The sequence below is a fragment of the Eschscholzia californica genome, unplaced genomic scaffold (genome assembly GCF_041429995.1).
Source record: "Eschscholzia californica isolate CP2 unplaced genomic scaffold, dmEscCali1.0.p SCAF_3, whole genome shotgun sequence".
NCBI lineage: Eukaryota > Viridiplantae > Streptophyta > Magnoliopsida > Ranunculales > Papaveraceae > Eschscholzia > Eschscholzia californica.
Window position 1 is genome coordinate 15703726 of NW_028238420.1, and position 21720 is coordinate 15725445.

The window sequence follows — 21720 nt, forward strand, 5'->3', positions numbered from 1 at the left end:
CAATCTACGTTGTTGAATCTGGAGCCAGATTAAGAGCATTTACTATAACAAATTTTGGGTTTTCAGTTAAAAAATCTACCCCTAAACACACATTTAGTCCACCATAATATTAATATAGGATTTTAAGCCAAAATAATAATTATAATGGATATTTAGTCCAACTTAGTTAAAGTATGTTTATATGTCAATGTTATAGTGTTTTTCTGTTTATCGATTCTTGTTTTGTTTGATAAATTACCTGTTATTTATTGTTAAAGTTTCATACTTTATTTCATTTTTTCATACTTTATTTCATTTTTCTTTATATGTGTCGTACATAACACATTATGTATCAACAATGTTACTTCAAAACGGAAAAGGACTAAAAACCCATTTTCTGAAAAAATTGGACCTTAAACCCTTTTTGAACTTTATTTTGGACTTAAAACTCACAGACCCTTACTATAACTCCTCCATTGAATATAGACCATAAATGAGACCCATTGGGACTAAGAGAGCCCATAAATGAGACCATTGATATTATCTAATGGCCATGATTGCATGTGACAGTAAACGAACGATCATGATTTACTATGAAAGCTGTCTAGTCAGCAAAATCCTTTGTATCATCTTACAATCCAGTTGGCAATTTTTCTCTTTTTTGTCCTATTCAGCTTGTCCTAGTCACATCTAATGTGTTTTGTTATATAGATATCTATATAACAAAACACAATGTTTTGTGCTGACTGGGACAAATCGAAAGACAAATCCGGTCGTTGGTTGCGATTTTGAGAAGATCCACACCCTTTGATCTATTACCCACCCTAAAAATTAGAAATTTAATCACCCACAAAGTGGAACTGTGTAACCAAACCCTATCTCACCTCCCCCTTTAATTATTTCTTTAATTCGGTCATTATCAGGTCAACCGTTTCACCTCTCCACCATCGCCATCTTCATTGCTCTTTCTGCTTTCTCATCAATGGAGCCTCTCATTAAATCTGTAAAACCAAAAGATTGAAACCATCACTACCGTTTCTTTTTCTTCCTTCCCACTGTTTCACTTCTCCACCATCGTTATCTTCATTGCCTTCTCTCTTTCTTTCTCATCAATTGGACCCCCTTCAGAGAACCCCAATCGCGTTTTAAGAACCCTAATCGAGGTTTTCGTAGAATTATTGACCACTCCCATCTTTCAGGTATGACTTTTTCTATTTCATGGATTTTCATAGACTTTTGAAATTGAAGTTTCTTCTAAATTTTATTATATGAGGTCATAGTTTGATCCTAAAGGGGGCGTCCAATTGATTTATCTAATATGATATGGTTTATGAAACTGAAATTTGTACATATTTTATGTTTATAATATCATGTGGTTTCTAATGTGATGTGATTTCTCTAATACGATGTGGTTTAAAATATGATGTGGTTTCTAATGTGATTTCTCTAATATTATTTTCAGAATTTATTTGTTGATGTTGAGTCTTATTGTGGTAGACTCTATTTCTTGATTTGTTTGGAGGAAGTAGCTTTGGTGTTTTTAGCTTGCTTGAGTTTTGATAGTTTAAATGCCTTCTTATTTGTAAACAAAATAGTTTTTTTTTTGGGTTATTTTCTAATTGGAGGGAAAATGTTGGCAGGTCCATTGGAGTTTAGAAGGAAAATCGTAGTCATCTTCACTTGGGTCTTAATCGGAAGGAAGGAGGCCATTGAATATGACCGAGAAGAGAAAAGGATTTGAATTTAAGAGGGTTGATCATCTTTTCAAAAACTACTCACCTGTAAGTTCTACCAGATCTGCTTCAATTCCATTTTTCTTTTTTTCCCTATGATTGGGTTGCAAAATGGCCGCAGTGAAGAAAACGGTAAGCTCCAGACATAAATTTGGGTTTTTAGGGTTTTCATTAATACTTTTCTCCCACTCTTGATTTTTGCAGAAGAAGACCCATGAGATGTAACACCCTCACTTTATAGGGGTGCTATTAGCAAAAACGAGGGTGCCAATAGCAACACCCCTATAAAGCTTGAAAGCCCTTAACCCTTCCCGACCCTTTAATTTCTTTCCCTTTTTTTTTTTTCTTTTCTTCTCAATAGCTGGGAATTGAAGGAAGTAATACAACCTAGAGAGAGAAAGTGATTTCTAGAGAGAAGAAGTGTGGGAAAGTGAGGGAGCTTCAAAGGGTTACTAAAGGATTTGGTTTCTTCTTCTTGGTGCTACAAAAATCAAGTAGGTTTCTTTTTCCCTAGGGTTTATATAGCCCTCTTTAATTTTAAACCTAGATTTGAATGGTTAGAACAATAACAACTTTAAACCATGAATTTGTGTTAAGTTATCATCAAATTAGTACTAATTAGTGATACCATAGATATATATTATGATTAGAAACTAATTACAACAACAACATAGTAACCCTAGATCATTATAGTTATATTAATGGAATATACATATACCCGGACAGCAACCTAGGTTATTTAGGTTATATAAATATGGTGTATATATACACCCGGACAGCAGCCTAGATATTAAGAATTATTCGTGATTATGTTATTGCTATTGATAATTGATTGTATGAGATTATTTGTGTGGTATTGGAGCATGAGTGCTACCAATAGTTGTGTGTGATATATTGCTTTAGGTTGTTAACCTAGAAAGCATAGGCTAGTCGGAACCAAGACTGGTTGGCTCGACATGTGAGTCGATTGCAAACACTAGTTATTTATGTGATATTAGATAACTTGGTGGACCATGATCTTGAGTTCCGTTAATGGAATGAACTAAGACTGGTTGGCTCGACATGTGGATCGATTGCAAACACGGGTTTGTCAATGTGATATTGGACAACCCAGTGGACCAGGGGTTTGAGTTCAAATATGGATTGACGATTGTAATCCATAAGTAATCGGTGGTTGGCTCGCTTCCTGCTCATATGTGCTCGTGTTGCACGGATCCCCTTTTTGGGTAGGTATCCATAGTTGATGAAGAGGTCTAAGTCGATGCAAACACAAGATCATTCTTGTGGACCACATACTTCTAGTTTGAGAAGTAATTACCAACTAGAGGTTGGCTCGCCTCCTGCTCATATGTGAAGTGCTCGTGTTGCACTGTGCTCGTGTTGCACGGATCCCCTTTTTGGGTGGTATCCTTTGTCTATTGAGAGGTTTAAGACGATGCAAACATGAATGGTAAGTGACGCCATCTCGTGGACCTCAAAATTGGTTATGCCCCTCCAAAAGGGAAGTTGTATTGTATGAATCTCTTCAACCGTGTAACAGGTTGACTTCAATTGTGTTAGCACGAAAGGTGTAACATAATGGACTGTTATTATTGTTCTGTTGTTCGATACTTGGTTTTGTGTTGAATTGGTCTATTTAGACCTTAGGTAATTAGAAATCTACTAGCTGGGTTCTGACCCAGCCTACTATTTTTCAGGTGATAGAGATCGGGGAGCGCCACCAGCTTGATCCCAGTTCGTCAGCTCAGAGCTTCTTTCTTAGTTTTCGCTTTCGAGATTAGGTAGTTATTTGGAGTTTCACTTTCTAGATAGTTATTTGTTTCATTCGTTATTGTCCGACCTACGTGTCGATGATTCAGAACCATTGTTTGAGTTAAGACAGTTTAATGGATTTCTTTTAGATGATTTATTGATTCTTATGAGCTTCACATTTGATATTATTTGTCTCTTTTGATGGATATATCGACTATGTTTACTGTTCTGCGAAGAAATGCTTTGAGTTTAGGTTTTCATGGCGGCCGACGTGGAAATCTAGATTTGGGGCGTTACAAAGTGGTATCAGAGCTCTAGGTTCATAAATCCTAGGATCAGTGTGTAGGGTTCAACCCCTCTAAGCGCATAGTACGTAGTAAATTTTTGTACGAAGCTCTTGACTGTCTAAGTTCTGACTTGGTTTCTCTTTTGGATTTGAATAGAGTTATGGTTAGCGAAGGGGCTACTGGTTGTGGCAGAGGTCGTCGCAGTGCTCGCACTCGAGGGGGTGGTAGAGGTCGAGGTCGAGGTGTCCTACCTGAGGAAAGGGGTTCTACAGCACCAGAGGGTACACATGGACAGTCAGGGGGTCATGAGACTACAAATCCTAATCTGAACGGAGGAGAGACAGTGACAATTGATGCAGCCGCATTGCAAAATTTGATTAACATCGCAGCAGAGGCTCAAACAAGGGAACAAGCTCGGACGCAGAATCCGACACTAGAGACGGGAGGTCCTGTTGTGAATCTGAGGCCACCGACTGAGATGACCTGGTTGAAGTACTACCATGAGTTTATGAAAATGAAACCGCCAACATTTGATGGGACTGGAGGACCGGTAGAGGCATATGAATGGTGTAAGGAGATAGAGAGGATGTTCGTGGCGTTTGATTGCTCTGAGGAATATAAGCAGCGGATGGCAGTGTTCCAGTTGAAGAAGAATGCAGCTACTTGGTGGGACACTCAGTCTAGGCTAGTGGATCCGTTGAGGTTCACCTGGGAAGAATTTAAGAAGGTCTTCATGGAAAACTTTATTCCTTTCTCGGCACAATAAACACTTAAGAGGGAATTTCAGGAGTTGAAGCAAGGGGAGAATCAATCAGTTTTGGAGTATGAGAATGAGTTTCACAGACTCTCCCTCTTCGCTACTCAACTAATTCCCACAGAGGAGGAAAAGATTGAGAGGTTTGTCAATGGGTTGCGTGACAACATTGCTAGGTACATTGCAGGGCAACCTAGTTTCGACACCTATCAGAAGGTGGTTTCTTGTGCTAAGGTTCACGATGCTCGGATACAGGAGGCAAAGAAGCAGAGAGGAATCAAAGTGCAAAGCAAGAGTGAACAAAAGGGGAATAGTAGCAGTTATGGGAAGGTTGGTTGGAATCAGCGCAACAACTATAATGGTCAACGGGATGGTAAGAGGCCTCGGATCGAGGGAGGCAACAGGGATATGACAGTGGTGACTACAGGTAGGCAACCGCCGGTGGCTAATGTTGATGGTGTGGAACAGAGACCATTTAGAGGAGTTTGTTTTAATTGTCAGGAAGTAGGACATAGGTCTTTTGATTGTCCGAGGAGGACTAGAGCTCAGACAGGAAATCAGGGGCGTCATCATGAGCGTAACCCGCAGGGCAGACCACAAGGGCGTGGGCAACAACCACAGTTGAATGCCATCCTTCCTAGAGATGACCGCGCACCTACTGATGTGGTGGAAGGTACATTCCTTATTCATACTAGAATGGGTAAAATTTTATTTGATCCTGGTGCCATGGGCACATTTATCTCTGTTTCTTTTGTTCGTAAGTTACCCATAGAGTTAGATAGATGTGGGAGATCTTTTTCAGTGTCTTCTGCTTGGGGTGGTTTAATTGTGATAGACCACATCTGTAAGGGGTGTATCATTAGATTGGGTGAGCGAGACTTCGCTGCAGACCTTTTTGTGCTTGAGTTGGTGCGGTATGATGTGATTTTAGGCATGGATTGGCTTGCCTCATACCATGCACTTCTGGACTGTTATGCCAAGACAGTCACATTTTCTCTTCCAGGGGAAGAAGTGTTTACAGTGTCAGCGTTGACTTGTCAGATGAGAGAGGTTCACCTGAGCCACGTAGAGCTAGAAGAGCATCCGGTAATGAGTGAGGGGCTTGATAGTATTGATGTGGTTAGTGAGTACCACGATGTGTTCAGAGATGTACCAGGGTTGCCACCACGCAGAGAGGTTGACTTCTGCATCCAGTTGGAACCGGGTACTAAACCTATAGCCCGAACTCCTTATCGAATGGCTCCGATAGAACTGCGAGAGCTTAAGGACCAGATTCAGAAATTACTAGATCAGGGGTTCATACGTCAGAGTAGTTCTCCTTGGGGTGCACCTGTTCTTTTTGTTAAAAAGAAAGATGGGTCAATGAGGTTGTGTATCGATTATAGAGAGCTCAACAAGGTTACTGTGAAGAATAAATATCCTTTACCAAGGATTGATGATCTGTTTGATCAACTGAGAGGGACTAAGTGGTTCTCTAAGATTGACTTGAGGTCAGGGTACCATCAGTTACGAGTCCGAGAGGAGGACATTCCTAAGACGGCATTTGTGACACGTTATGGTTCGTATGAGTTTCTTGTTATGTCTTTCGGTTTGACTAACGCTCCTGCAGTGTTTATGGACCTCATGAATCGGGTATTCAGGGACTTCTTGGATAAATTTGTCATTGTCTTTATTGATGACATTCTTATCTACTCCAAGACTAAGGAGGATCATGAAGATCACTTGAGATTAGTGTTAGAGAGACTGATGGAACATCAGTTATATGCAAAGTTCGAGAAATGTGATTTTTGGCAAGAGGAAGTAAAATTCCTAGGCCATGTTATTTCGAAGGACGGAGTATTGGTTGACCCTTCAAAGGTTGAAGCTGTGCTTAATTGGAAGCAGCCTACCTCGGTTACTGAGATTCGCAGTTTTCTGGGATTGGCTGGGTATTATCGACGGTTCATCAAGGGGTTCTCAAGTATTGCAGGACCTTTGACGAATCTTACAAAGAAGGGAGTAACATTCTCATGGGATACGAAGTGTGATGAGGCTTTCAAAGAACTTAAAACGAAGTTGACTACGGCACCGGTGTTGATCATTCCAGAGAGTGGCACCAGATTTGTGATTTATACTGATGCTTCTATTCAGGGTTTAGGTTGTGTACTGATGCAAAAAGATAAAGTGGTTGCTTATGCTTCTAGGCAGTTGAGGCCACATGAGCAAAACTATCCAACTCATGACTTAGAGTTGGCAGCTATAGTGTTTGCTTTGAAGATTTGGAGGCACTATCTGTATGGTGAGAAGTTCGATCTCTTTACCGATCATAAGAGCCTCAAGTATCTCTTCTCACAAAAGGAGTTGAACATGCGTCAGCGCAGGTGGTTGGAGTTAATGAAGGATTATAACTTCACGTTGCAATACCACCCGGGTAAGGCAAATGTGGTAGCCGATGCACTAAGCCGACAACCGAGGGGTATCGTGGCAACATTGATGATGAACCAGTGGAAGATGTTGGAGGATGTAGCAACATACGACATTGACGTGGTTGGGTCAGGAATTGACTCGTTATTTCTGGGTAGTATGGTTGTTAGACCATCTTTGTTGAATCGTATTGTGGATGCCCAAATTGATGATGAGTGGTGCCAGAAACAGGTTTCGTTAATGCAAGAGACTGAGACTGAGTTCAGTACCGGGCAGGACGGCGTATTGAGATTTCGAGGGAGACTATATGTACCGGCAGATCCGGTCTTGAGACGGGATATATTAGATGAAGCACACCGAAGTAAGTACACAGTTCACCCTGGGGGTAACAAGATGTACAAAGACTTGAAGAGGCAGTACTGGTGGTCAGGGATGAAGAAAGATGTTGCGGAGTATGTGAGGAAGTGTAATGTGTGTCAGATGGTGAAAGCGGAAAATCGACATCCATCCGGACTCTTGGAACCGTTGCCCATTCCGGAGTGGAAATGGGAGAATATATCAATGGACTTCGTCACGGGTTTACCGCGATCTAGTAGAGGCTTTGACGCTATTTGGGTGATAGTTGACAGGTTGACGAAGTCGGCTCACTTCCTACCAGTGAAGACGACAGATAGTGGGGACCGACTGACACAGTTTTACATTAAGGAGATTGTCAGGTTACACGGAGTTCCGGTGTCTATTGTTTCAGACAGAGACTCGTCCTTTACTTCACGGTTTTGGAAGAGTTTCCAAACTTCTATGGGGACATCTTTACATTTCAGTACAGCTTTTCACCCTCAGACTGATGGGCAGACAGAGCGAGTTAACAGAGTACTTGAAGATATGTTGAGATGCTCAATACTAGATCTTGGAGGGAGTTGGCAAGATCATTTGCCTTTGGTAGAATTCGCATATAATAATAGTTACCAATCTAGTATTGGCATGGCACCTTTTGAGGCATTATATGGGAGACCTTGTCGGTCACCATTGTGTTGGACAGAGGCAGGTGACGCTAAACTAGAAGGACCAGAGGTGATTCGGGACACTTCTGAGAAAATTGTTTTAATTCGAAGTAGGCTCCAAGCAGCTCAAAGTCGTCAAAAGAGTTATGCCGACAACCGACGAAGGGATTTGGAGTTTATTGTTGGAGATGAGGTTTTGTTGAAGGTGTCACCTATGAAAGGTATTTTGCGATTTGGTAAGAAAGGAAAGTTGGCTCCTAGATATATTGGACCTTTCAGAATAGTTGAGAAGGTGGGAAAAGTAGCCTATCGTCTTGAATTGCCTGCAAGCTTCACAGGAGTCCACAATGTCTTTCATATTTCGATGCTTCGAAAACATGTGAGAGATGGAGATCAACATTCAGTGATAGATTACCATGATTTGGAGCTCCAGCCAAATGTGTCATATGAGGAGGAACCAGTTCGTATCATTGATCGTAGAGAGCATGTTCTTCGCCGAAAGACGATTCCCATGGTCAAGGTTCAGTGGCATCACCACAATGACAAGGAAGTTACTTGGGAGCGTGAGGATGATATGCAACTCCGTTATCCTCATCTTTTCCTCTGATTAGGTACGTTCAATTTCGAGGACGAAATTTCCTTTTAGGAGGGGAGATTGTAACACCCTCACTTTATAGGGGTGCTATTAGCAAAAACGAGGGTGCCAATAGCAACACCCCTATAAAGCTTGAAAGCCCTTAACCCTTCCCGACCCTTTAATTTCTTTCCCTTTTTTTTTTCTTTTCTTCTCAATAGCTGGGAATTGAAGGAAGTAATACAACCTAGAGAGAGAAAGTGATTTCTAGAGAGAAGAAGTGTGGGAAAGTGAGGGAGCTTCAAAGGGTTACTAAAGGATTTGGTTTCTTCTTCTTGGTGCTACAAAAATCAAGTAGGTTTCTTTTTCCCTAGGGTTTATATAGCCCTCTTTAATTTTAAACCTAGATTTGAATGGTTAGAACAATAACAACTTTAAACCATGAATTTGTGTTAAGTTATCATCAAATTAGTACTAATTAGTGATACCATAGATATATATTATGATTAGAAACTAATTACAACAACAACATAGTAACCCTAGATCATTATAGTTATATTAATGGAATATACATATACCCGGACAGCAACCTAGGTTATTTAGGTTATATAAATATGGTGTATATATACACCCGGACAGCAGCCTAGATATTAAGAATTATTCGTGATTATGTTATTGCTATTGATAATTGATTGTATGAGATTATTTGTGTGGTATTGGAGCATGAGTGCTACCAATAGTTGTGTGTGATATATTGCTTTAGGTTGTTAACCTAGAAAGCATAGGCTAGTCGGAACCAAGACTGGTTGGCTCGACATGTGAGTCGATTGCAAACACTAGTTATTTATGTGATATTAGATAACTTGGTGGACCATGATCTTGAGTTCCGTTAATGGAATGAACTAAGACTGGTTGGCTCGACATGTGGATCGATTGCAAACACGGGTTTGTCAATGTGATATTGGACAACCCAGTGGACCAGGGGTTTGAGTTCAAATATGGATTGACGATTGTAATCCATAAGTAATCGGTGGTTGGCTCGCTTCCTGCTCATATGTGCTCGTGTTGCACGGATCCCCTTTTTGGGTAGGTATCCATAGTTGATGAAGAGGTCTAAGTCGATGCAAACACAAGATCATTCTTGTGGACCACATACTTCTAGTTTGAGAAGTAATTACCAACTAGAGGTTGGCTCGCCTCCTGCTCATATGTGAAGTGCTCGTGTTGCACTGTGCTCGTGTTGCACGGATCCCCTTTTTGGGTGGTATCCTTTGTCTATTGAGAGGTTTAAGACGATGCAAACATGAATGGTAAGTGACGCCATCTCGTGGACCTCAAAATTGGTTATGCCCCTCCAAAAGGGAAGTTGTATTGTATGAATCTCTTCAACCGTGTAACAGGTTGACTTCAATTGTGTTAGCACGAAAGGTGTAACATAATGGACTGTTATTATTGTTCTGTTGTTCGATACTTGGTTTTGTGTTGAATTGGTCTATTTAGACCTTAGGTAATTAGAAATCTACTAGCTGGGTTCTGACCCAGCCTACTATTTTTCAGGTGATAGAGATCGGGGAGCGCCACCAGCTTGATCCCAGTTCGTCAGCTCAGAGCTTCTTTCTTAGTTTTCGCTTTCGAGATTAGGTAGTTATTTGGAGTTTCACTTTCTAGATAGTTATTTGTTTCATTCGTTATTGTCCGACCTACGTGTCGATGATTCAGAACCATTGTTTGAGTTAAGACAGTTTAATGGATTTCTTTTAGATGATTTATTGATTCTTATGAGCTTCACATTTGATATTATTTGTCTCTTTTGATGGATATATCGACTATGTTTACTGTTCTGCGAAGAAATGCTTTGAGTTTAGGTTTTCATGGCGGCCGACGTGGAAATCTAGATTTGGGGCGTTACATGAGAAGACTTTACAAACCCTTCCTCTTCAGTTAGAAACAACCGAAGAAGAATTCTTTCTTCCATTTTCCCGGTACAGATACAGGATTTTACAATTTCTTTTTCGTATTTTGATCATTTCGATTCATATATTTTCAATTTGATATGTTTTCTTCTAATATGTTTTCTTTTGATTAAGTAATTGTATTCTCCATTTACATGATTTCTTTTCTATGTTTGTTGATTATGTATGAATTATATACTCCATTTACATGAATTTGAAGGTGAGAGATCTAATTTTTTTTTCTTTGTTTCAGGTTCCCTGATGTTCGTATAAGACATCAATCTATTTGGTGAGATTATATGAATGAAGCACTCACACCCAAGGATGTCGCTTCTTGGAATGTATGTAATGTTGATTTTACAACTAAACTGCATAAAAAGGGTATAACTTTGTCTCTGACTTTATCCATCATATGGTACATAGGTCTTTTTTCCCTTTTGGTAGTGGATCTGAACTTCGTTCTGGTTAATTTATCCATCATATTGGTTTGTTTGTGTTGATAAAATTGTCAAGAAGTTAATGACATATTGAGCTGTTTGGTAGTGCTTAATGTATTTTATGGTAGGGTTCTGTATCCAAATTAACATTCTACTTTCAGAAATTATTTGTTGGTGTTGAGACCTATTGTGGTAGACTCTATTTCTTGATTTGTTTGGAGGAAGGAGCTTTGTTTTTTTATCTTGCTTGAGTTTTGATAGTTTAAATGCCTTATTATTTGTAAACAAAATAGTTTTTTTGGGTCATCTTCACTTGGGTCTTAATCGGATGAAGGTTCACACATTACAGTACCAAATACCAACAACATTGGGGCTATAATCAGTAATGGTGATTACAAGTTGGCCTATAATTAAGTTAATGACGGAGGTTGTTAAACATGATTTAATACATAAATAATTTGAGGCAGTTTTTCGTTTACTTAATTTATGTGCTTCCGAAGTTAATATTGACATATGAGTTTCTGACTTGATGCCTATGTTCGAGAACCCCTCTTATATCACAATAATTTATCTTCATGGTTTGGTTCTCGAATACAGTTAATTAAGGTGATGTTCTTGTTTGTCAAAGAAGTAATTTGGTATGACTTAACAATTTTAATGAAGCAACTACCAAAAATTAGAGTCATAATATATTAAGATCTGATTCTTTTTGATGACTTGTGAATTGTGATAATGATTTCTAACATTGAAACTTTGAAGCAGTTTTGTGTTATTCGTACTTGAAGTTTAGTTATTTCAGGCTTCCCCCCACTTTGTTTGTGTAGGGTCTTAATTTTGGTTCCTTAATTTCTCACTTTTTTTTTTGTCACAATTTTGTTGCAGTATTGTGAAATCCTTGGCATGGAGTCGCAATGTATAAAATTCTCCCTGAGCCCATTATAATTTCTGCAAAATTGAAGGTATTAATAGGCTGATTTGGTGATTTTAGAAAATGAGTATTTGTTAAATTTGTTTACAAGGAGAGGTGGTTGATCTTTTGTTCGTGTGTTTGATGTAGCCAAGTAGTCTTTGATGAGTTTGAAGGGATTGAAATAACTTGGAATCAAGTAAAGCTTTATGATCATTTCGATTGAGTCCTAATGATCATGAAAGACTTTATTATGAAATCCATCTTCTTAAGACGTTAAGTTTTTTACTTCTTGGTCAATGCTGCGAAATAGGAACCTTAACTTTATCACTGAGAGTACTACCTTCGGGAGTTTAAGACAGTAAGTACTTTCTTGTTTTATGGTTTTATCCCCTTCCGAATTTTATCCATAATTGTAGTTATATGTTCTGTTACATATGAACATTATCATATTTAAGTCTTCCTATCATGTGAAAATGTTTATACATCAACCTATATTACAGTGGCTTATATATTCCTTCAACTATACCAGGTGGGTGGGTCAATAACAATCTTGGCAGAATTTCAATTGATTACATGACTTAGTGCTTCGGTGCTGCGGAATTATTCACTGTTTAAGTCTTCTCTCACCCGTCATTAGTAATTTGATACTTTTTTCATTTAGGTTCGGGGTGTGGCAGCTGCAAACCTAAAGCTGCTGGTGTATCTGGAATTTTATCGGAATGTTGTTTTTGTGCCAAGGAATTGTGGTCGGATGAGAAGTTTCTAGCAGGTGACTTATTTTACCGTGATAGCGAAAGTTGAAATTTTTTATAGATAGAGAAATTGTGTTGCAAGCATTGTAACTTTTTATTTTGTCGGAAATTAATTCCAGTAAATCATAGGAGACTATGATTTTGTCAATATTTACATCTTTTTAAGATATTCATGTTTAAAATTGTTATTTAACTGTTTTATATTTATATTATTATTTTTGACAGAATGTTGCTTTTTGGATTTTTTTGTATGGCTCGACAACATTTTATTTTTCGGCAAGTGTCAATTACTTTTTGTTGATTTACTATGTCCAATTAGATAAACAACCTAATGAGATGTATAAATTTCTAAAAAATTTTGTGACATAACAAATCCAAACAGCCCGTGCCCTACGGGCACGGGTTATATCTAGTCTATTATATAAAACAGAATGAAGAGTGATGACTAGGACAAACTCAAAGACAAAACAAAGACAAATCAAAGATAAATCTAGCCGTCCATCTCAGATGAGCACAAATCACCATGATAAAATATAGGGATAAAAATCTTTGATAAATCTTGACCACCCGATTTATTGTTAAGTTTTACAAGGAATGGTACAAATTTAAAGCTCATTAACACTATTTACACAATAATGACGAGAGGAGTTACATCTTCATTTTTTTCTCTTTATTAGCTATTTATTTCATGATTCAATGACCAAGATCAAATCTATTATATAAAATGTAATAGATTTTATATAATAGATAGACAATCCAACCGTTTATTTAATTTTCTCTAGCATCCTCACCCTTTAATCTATTACATACCTTAGTTAAGAAATTATTTGTTTTTGTAATTGAAAAAAAAAGAAAATTATTTGTTGACCCTCCTAAATCTAGACCCTCCAAGTCCATCTTAAAACAAAAAACTTAATATGACCATTTGAAACAAATTAGTTGTCAAAGTTAGGGCCAAATAAAAGGGTTTCTTTCACCTCATGTTCAACAAAAAAAAAAAAAAATGTCTCATTCTCACAATCGTTAGTAAACCATTTGTGGGGGTCAGTTTGGTTTTTCAATTTGTGAGAATGTCGGTGGAATTTGGGTTTCCAAATTGGTTACCAAAATTGAATAGGCGGTTTTGAATTGGATTGGAGGCGGTTTTGGCTGTAGTCCCTATTATGGTCGGTTTTGAATTGGTTTCTAAAACTTGCTACATGGGTCGGTGGATGCATGTATAAATAGGGGGTTTAAGTCCAATCTAAAAACATCACCAACCAACACAACTACTCAACAACAACTCTTCTTTAGAGAGCTAGAGAGAGAGAGAGCAAGAGTGAGAGAAATTTTTCATAGTTTTTTAGCGGTGTTAAATTTCTCGGTCGTCGAAGATTTAGTATAGAAGGTTATTACTATACGGTACCATCTTGGGACGAACTTGCGGGTTGTGTGAGTCGTCTTCATCTATCCTTCAATAAAGATTTCTTGTTCGCCCGAGGACGTAGGCTTTAGGCCGAACCTCGTTAATTCTGTTCGCATATTTTATTTTGACTTAGCTTTTCGATTAATCTTCATAATCGGATCAATTTCTAGGATAGGTTCGATAGCTTCCGCGACTTTCAGTTATAACAATTGGTACCAGAGCCTTGTTGAGATTGAACGAAGAGAAGATGGGATCGAGAAGTGGTACGGTCAAATCAGGGAAATATGAGATAGAGAAGTTCAATGGGAAAAACGATTTTTCTTATTGGCGGATGCAGATGAAGAATCTGTTAATCTCGCAGAAATTACAAAAGACGTTGACGGGAAAGAAACCAGGAGATATGTCAGATGAGGATTGGGAAGAGTTAGATCTCGAAGCACGGGCTACCATTATGTTGTGTCTTGAGAGGGACGTGGCGTTCCTAGTAGACGAAGAAACAACGGCGGCGGGTGTGTGGTTAAAGCTAGAAAGCAGTTTCATGACGAAAACTTTAACGAATCGGGTCTACTTAAAATCCAAATTATTCACATGTAGAATGGAAGAGGGTTCTTTTATTCAGGAATATGTGAATAGGTTTGACAGGATTATCTCAGATTTGAAGGATATTGATGTTAAGGTTGAGGATGAGGACCAAGCCCTCATATTTTTACTTTCATTACCTAAATCCTATGAGAACCTTGTTCAAACTTTGATGCTTGTTGGTGATAGTCTAACCATGGAAGAGACGAGAAATTCGCTATTAGCGGATGACCTTCGTAAGGTTGCTACTAGCAGTATGGCGTCGGGTGGAGTAGACAAGGAACAAGCACAAGGGTTGTTTGTAACGAGGGGGAGGAGTAATGAAAGGGGAAAGGGAAAGGGCGGGAAATCTAGATCCAAATCTAGAGGCTCTTTCAAGAAAACGTGCTTTAGTTGTGGTGAGCTTGGCCACTTTAAAGCGGCTTGTCCAAAGAGAAAGTTGAAGCAAAAGAACGAAGGCTACAAGGAGAAACAAGAGATGCAAGAGGCGGGATATGTGTCAGAAGAAGCGGAGGAATGTTTTTCGGTGACAGAGGTGTCTGAGAAGATCTTCAATAAGTGGATGCTTGATTCAGGGGCGTCACACCATATGTGTCCAAATAGGGAGTGGTTTACTACCTATAGGAGTATAGATGGTGGTACAGTTATACTGGGTGATGATAGTATATGTAAAACTGTGGGACTCGGAACAATACGGATCAAGATGCACGATGGAGTGGTGAGAACATTGACGGACGTAAGACACATACCCGATTTGCGGAAAAATCTAATTTCCCTTGGTGTGTTGGAGCGGAACGGCTGTAAGATAATTATAGAGAATGACTCCATAAAAGTCGTTAAGGGTTCTTTGGTGGTAATGAGAGGTACTCGTTACGGTAATTTATACAAACTTTTGGGGACAACAATTACGGGAGATGTAGCAATAGAAATCAGTGGAAGGGATCCAACGGCTAGTACGAGGCTTTGGCATATGCGCCTTGGGCATATGTCAGAAAAGGGTCTATCTTTGATGTGCGGGAAAGGCTTGTTGAAGGACATGAAGAAGCCTTGCATGGAGTTTTGTGAGCATTGTGTGTTCGGGAAGGCACACAGGGTGACGTTCTCTACAAGCAAGCACAGGAGCAAAGAGGTATTAGACTACGTACATACCGATGTCTGGGGACCGGCAAAGTTACCTTCCAAGGGTGGTTCCAGGTATTTTGTTACATTCGTTGATGATCATTCGAGATTTGTCTGGCTTTATTTTTTGAAGCATAAGAATGAGGTATTCAACACATTCCTGGTGTGGAAAGCAATGGTTGAGAACAAAACTGGTCGAAAGCTGAAGACGTTAAGATCGGATAATGGGACCGAGTACACGGATGGGGCATTCAAGGAGTTTTGTAATCAGGAAGGCATTGTGAGGCACTGGATAGTAGTAAACACACCTCAACAGAATAGAGTCGCAGAGAGATTGAACCGTACACTACTTGAGAAGGCTAGATGTATGTGCTCCAATTCGGGATTAGGCGTAGAATGGTGGGCAGAATCTGTTGCTACAGCTTGTTATATTGTGAACAGATCTCCACATTCTTCTTTAGATGGCGGCATACCTTACGAGGTGTGGTCAGGTGAACATGCAGATTACGAGAGACTTAAGGTTTTCGGTTGTACGGCCTATTACCATGTTAAAGGTAACAAACTTGACAATAGAGCAAAGAAGGCAATTTTCTTAGGATATGCTACAGGAGTCAAGGGTTATCGGCTATGGTGTACGGAAGACAAGAATTTTGTAATCAGCAGAGATGTGGTGTTTGATGAGTCGTCTATTGTAGCTATGGCGAAAGCTACGGTGCCTAGCTGTGGTGATGTTGGGTCTACTAAAACTCAAGTAGTGGAAGTAGAAACCGAAGACCAACCGGTTTCTAGGAATCATGATCAGGTGGAGCATCAGGATAATACTCAGGATGAGGAAATTGATGAACCCGATCATGAGGAGGTTCAAGGGGAAGATACACAAGTTTTACAACAACAACAGCAGGATGTTTCGGTACACACTAAGCCGAAACGGTTATATAAGCCGGTACAGAGGTTAGGGTCAGACAAACCTCTTAGGCATTATGGGCAGGCAAATCTTGTTGAATATGCACTCTCGGTGGAAGACGACGAGCCGGTCACCTTCAAACAAGCTATTACCGCGGAGGAAAGAGAGAGTTGGTTGGTTGCTATGCAAGAAGAGATGGAGTCTCTTCACAAGAACCAGACATGGGAGGTTATCCCATTGCCCGAAGGTAAGTCTGTTATTGGTTGTAAATGGGTGTACAAGAAGAAAGAGGATTCTTCCGAGATCAAGGGTACAAGGTATAAGGCAAGACTAGTGGCCAAGGGTTATGCACAGAAAGAAGGGGTCGACTACAATGAGATTTTCTCACCGGTCGTGAAACATACTTCTATTCGGGTGCTATTGAGTATTGTTGCTCACAGTGATCTTGAGCTGGAACAACTCGATGTTAAAACTGCCTTCTTGCACGGAGATTTGGAAGAAGAAATCTATATGGCTCAACCTGAGGGATACAAGGTTGAGGGTAAAGAAAATCAAGTATGTCGTTTGAGGAAGTCTCTTTACGGATTAAAACAATCCCCTCGCCAGTGGTACAAACGATTTGATTTTTTCATGCTAAAGCATGGTTTTCACAGAAGTGACTATGATTGTTGTGTATACATCAAGAAACTTCGCGAAGGTGACTTTATTTATCTCCTTTTGTATGTGGATGACATGCTTATTGCTTCTCGAAGCATGGTGGAGATAGATAAGTTGAAATCTCAACTCAGTCAAGAGTTTGAGATGAAAGACATGGGCGCTGCAAAGAAGATACTGGGAATGGAGATTAAGAGAGAGCGGTCAAGTAAGAAACTGTACTTGAATCAGAAAGGTTACATCGAACGAGTAGTTTCTCGGTTCGGGATGCAGAATGCGAAGGCGGTGTCAACACCTTTGGCACCACACTTCAGGCTCTCGGGAAAACAATCTCCCACTACTACGGTGGAGAATGATCATATGGATCGTATACCGTATGCTAGTGCAGTTGGCAGTTTGATGTACGCTATGGTGTGTACTCGTCCGGATATTTCACAGGCAGTCAGTGTGGTTAGTAGGTTTATGGCAAACCCGGGGAAGACACATTGGGAAGCTGTGAAGTGGGTCTTGAGATACTTGAAGGGTACTGTTGATACGGGTTTGTGCTTGGGTGGAGACACATGTCAGGTAAGCGGTTATGTTGACTCAGATTATGCTGGCGATCTAGATAGAAGACGATCTACTACTGGTTATGTATTTAGGGTACATGGTGCTCCAGTTAGTTGGCGATCGATGTTACAATCTACAGTTGCGTTATCTACTACAGAGGCCGAGTATATGGCTATGGCCGAGGGTGTGAAGGAAGCATTGTGGTTGTGGGGTCTTCTGGATGATCTAGGGATTAAGCAGGAGTGCGTGGATGTATGGTGTGATAGTCAAAGTGCGATCCACTTGGCGAAGAATCAGGTCCATCATGCTCGTACTAAGCATATCGATGTCAGGTATCACTTTGTCCGAGATGTCATAGAGGAAGGTGATGTTTCTCTCATGAAGGTTCACACAGATGAGAATCCCGCGGACATGTTGACTAAAGTGGTGACATGTAGCAAGTTTCAGCATTGCCTGGGATTGCTACAAATCGGCTCGTGTTAAGTTGCCCGAAAGGGCGTAATGGCGACAAGATAAACTTTGTGAAGGGTTGGTAGAACTACGGTAGGCTTGATCCTGTAAAAAGGGTACGTAGGCAGCCATGGTCATATGGTGCAGTCGGATGAAACAGATATATCTTACAAGGAGTATCCTGGTGTTCGTCCAAAATTTGAAGTATATCAAATTGTGTACGAGGTGGAGAATTGTGGGGGTCAGTTTGGTTTTTCAATTTGTGAGAATGTCGGTGGAATTTGGGTTTCCAAATTGGTTACCAAAATTGAATAGGCGGTTTTGAATTGGATTGGAGGCGGTTTTGGCTGTAGTCCCTATTATGGTCGGTTTTGAATTGGTTTCTAAAACTTGCTACATGGGTCGGTGGATGCATGTATAAATAGGGGGTTTAAGTCCAATCTAAAAACATCACCAACCAACACAACTACTCAACAACAACTCTTCTTTAGAGAGCTAGAGAGAGAGCAAGTGTGAGAGAAATTTTTCATAGTTTTTGAGCGGTGTTAAATTTCTCGGTTGTCGAAGATTTAGTATAGAAGGTTATTACTATACGGTACCATCTTGGGACGAACTTGCGGGTTGTGTGAGTCGTCTTCATCTATCCTTCAATAAAGATTTCTTGTTCGCCCGAGGACGTAGGTTTTAGGCCGAACCTCGTTAATTCTGTTCGCATATTTGATTTTGACTTAGCTTTTCGATTAATCTTCATAATAGGATCAATTTCTAGGATAGGTTCGATAGCTTCCGCGACTTTCAGTTATAACACCATTACATGTAAAAATAATGTAGAGAGAAAGAGTGGTTCCTACTTCCTACCATCAGTCAACATTCTTTACTAATTAGTGGCTTAAGTTACAACCTTCCAACATCGTCAATGGAAATGCTTCAACTTCTCAAATTAATCTTTGAGAAACAGAAGTCACTCTGACTCCTCTTATAGTTGTCCCTTTAAATTACTCTCTCTTTTAAGTTTCCAAAATCTCCCATACCTAATTTTAATTGGGAAACATGGGTGTCTTCTTCCTCATCCATCTCTTATAATGGGTGAAAGTCACACAGAAACACAAATTGAGGGTTCTCTCTTTAAATGGGGGAAACATGGGTATCTTCTTCCTCATCCAGCTCTTTAATTTTTTTTTTTAAGGATTATTGCGCTTCATTTTTTTTCTCTTTACCTCTCTAACCATGACGAATATTGTCTTCATCATCTCCTAACTATGTCTATTTAAATACAATAGTTTGCATTGTGGGTGTTTCTTGGTTTTTCTTTTTGTCTAATACAGTACTTTTAATTCAGGTTCATTTGATGTTTACTGTTAACTTAACTCATTATTCTTGGAATGAACTACTTTTAATGTAGCTGTTTGCCCAAGTAAACAAATTTTTTTGAGGTAAACTGCTGAATCTTTTTTACTTTCTTGACAGTGTTCTCTCTATTTACTTCTCAATATTGTCTATCATGTGTTCAATACAATGTTTAAGAGAGATGCCATGTTTTCGAAGGAAGAGCCAAATGCATAAATGATGTCAAGGTAATAACGAATAGTAATTAAATTTTATGGAACAATTTAACCGTTCTTTGATTGTGTTGAATTGTTTGTTTACTAAGAAATATATGTTGTTCGATGAAGATGTAATTATGTGATTTCTATAGATAACCTAACATATTTTCAACTTTTGTTGATCATCAAATAAAAGCAAGAATTTTATGTAATTCTGTGAGTTCTCTTATTTAGTTAAAGCATTTAAACTGCATATAACTTTGCCCAGTTCAAATGTAGCTACAAATAACTGAAAACTTGTATAACCATCTTTGCAGAATACTTTTTTTGTTCTAGAAAATTAACGTAACTCGGCCAAATTAAGCGGTCATATTCTTTGTGTAGGATTACAATGATAGCGGTGACGAGAATATAGTTAATAAAGTTCATTTTCTAAATTACAATTATGATTGTCAACGGGGAGTTGTCCATTGTTCATGAAGATGGTTAATTCTTTATATCCAATTACGACATTTGTGTCTGAAATAAGCAAAGAAAGGAGAATCAGTTTTTTTTTTTTTAAATAAACAGAAAATTCCATGAAGAGCTTACAATTCTAAAGGTAATATTGTATGCTTTCAATTCGAGTAACTTGTGATACTAATTTATTTTCAATTATCAATATTTTCTCGTGTAGAGACCATTTCGACTAGAATATGAGATGTGGCTAATGGTCTCAATTGCACAGTGGTACGGTACTGAATAGTTGAAATCAATAGGAGTTAGAACTTGACTTGACCAGTTTATTGAAATAGAGTTATTTGCTGCCATGTTTTTTTGTTCTTTCCCTTTAGTAACTTACATTCTTCTTTGCTCTCATTTTCCATAGATCCATGATTTATCTCAAGAGTTATTATTTGTTATACTGGACAACCTCATAGCCAGATCCAAAGCCAGTCCAAAGGAGTTGGAGGAATTTATTGGTCTATTTGTATCTTTTAACATTTTCATTCTCTTTATTGTTAATTATTAAGGTGTTTGTATTAGATTTTTTTAATGGAAGTATTCAAACTGTCTTTTTTATTCTTTACATTATATGATTAATTACTTTATTCATAAGATGTGGAGTAGTATAGAGATGAACAAATGCAACATATGAGTGTGTTAGACTTTTATTTGTACATGCAAACTACATAATGTATATAATCATGAACAAATGAACAAGTTCAGCCGTGCCGGAGGCACGGGTTATACCTAGTATATATAAAAGTAACTTGTATTTATCTTCTTTATATGATATATGTGTTGTATATAGTCGTCCGCGGAACATATTTCTACTCTAATTACAAAAGTATTGCTATTTGTGACTTGATTGACTAGAAATTTTATTTGTAACTTACCTATGTATATAATTAGTAAATATTTATTAAAGTATTTGTTAAAGTATTTATTACAAATATTTATCTTCTATAGTTTTAACTCTATTATTAATGGATCTTTTTTTTCCCTCAAAAAAAAAAAAAAGAAGATTATCTTCTTCTTTTTTACGTAATTGGGCGAAAGTTTTTGTATTTACTTTTAAGTTATTACAAAATATTATTAATATATTTCTATTTGTATTTTTTATGTATTAATTAAAATTTTGTTAAATAATTTTTTATTTATGTTTAATCGGTAATAATGATAAATAGTCACACTTATATTCAATAAACTCTAATAAATAAACATAAATTGTAACACAAAAGAATCATTAAATATGTTAGCGCTCAAATGTAACTCTTGAAAGGTTAAAAGAAAATTAACTATAAAACAGGATTTAAATAAAAATATTTTAATGTATTATATATTATAATATACATATTTAATATTTATCATTTACTTGAAATAATTATAAATGTTTTATTGGTAAGATTCTTAGAGTTCACTATTGCATCTACATCATTTGTATGTGCTTTATTTTGTTTAGGTAAAGTTTATTTCAACAGTGACGGGTCCTGGATAAT

The 21720-nt window shown here is 38.3% G+C and overlaps 1 long non-coding RNA gene across 2 annotated transcripts; it reads left to right on the plus strand.

The window, feature by feature from the left end:
* Positions 1-766: 766 nt before the first annotated feature.
* Positions 767-12761, plus strand: LOC147548680 (uncharacterized). 2 transcript variants are annotated; one of them, XR_015238327.1, is made up of 7 exons: positions 767-1178; positions 1620-1760; positions 10379-10465; positions 10689-10816; positions 11755-11831; positions 11930-12140; positions 12312-12761. It is a non-coding gene; the product is annotated as an uncharacterized LOC147548680 (long non-coding RNA). The 2 variants fall into 2 exon arrangements; XR_015238326.1 differs by having other exon boundaries at positions 12444-12761.
* Positions 12762-21720: the final 8959 nt, after the last annotated feature.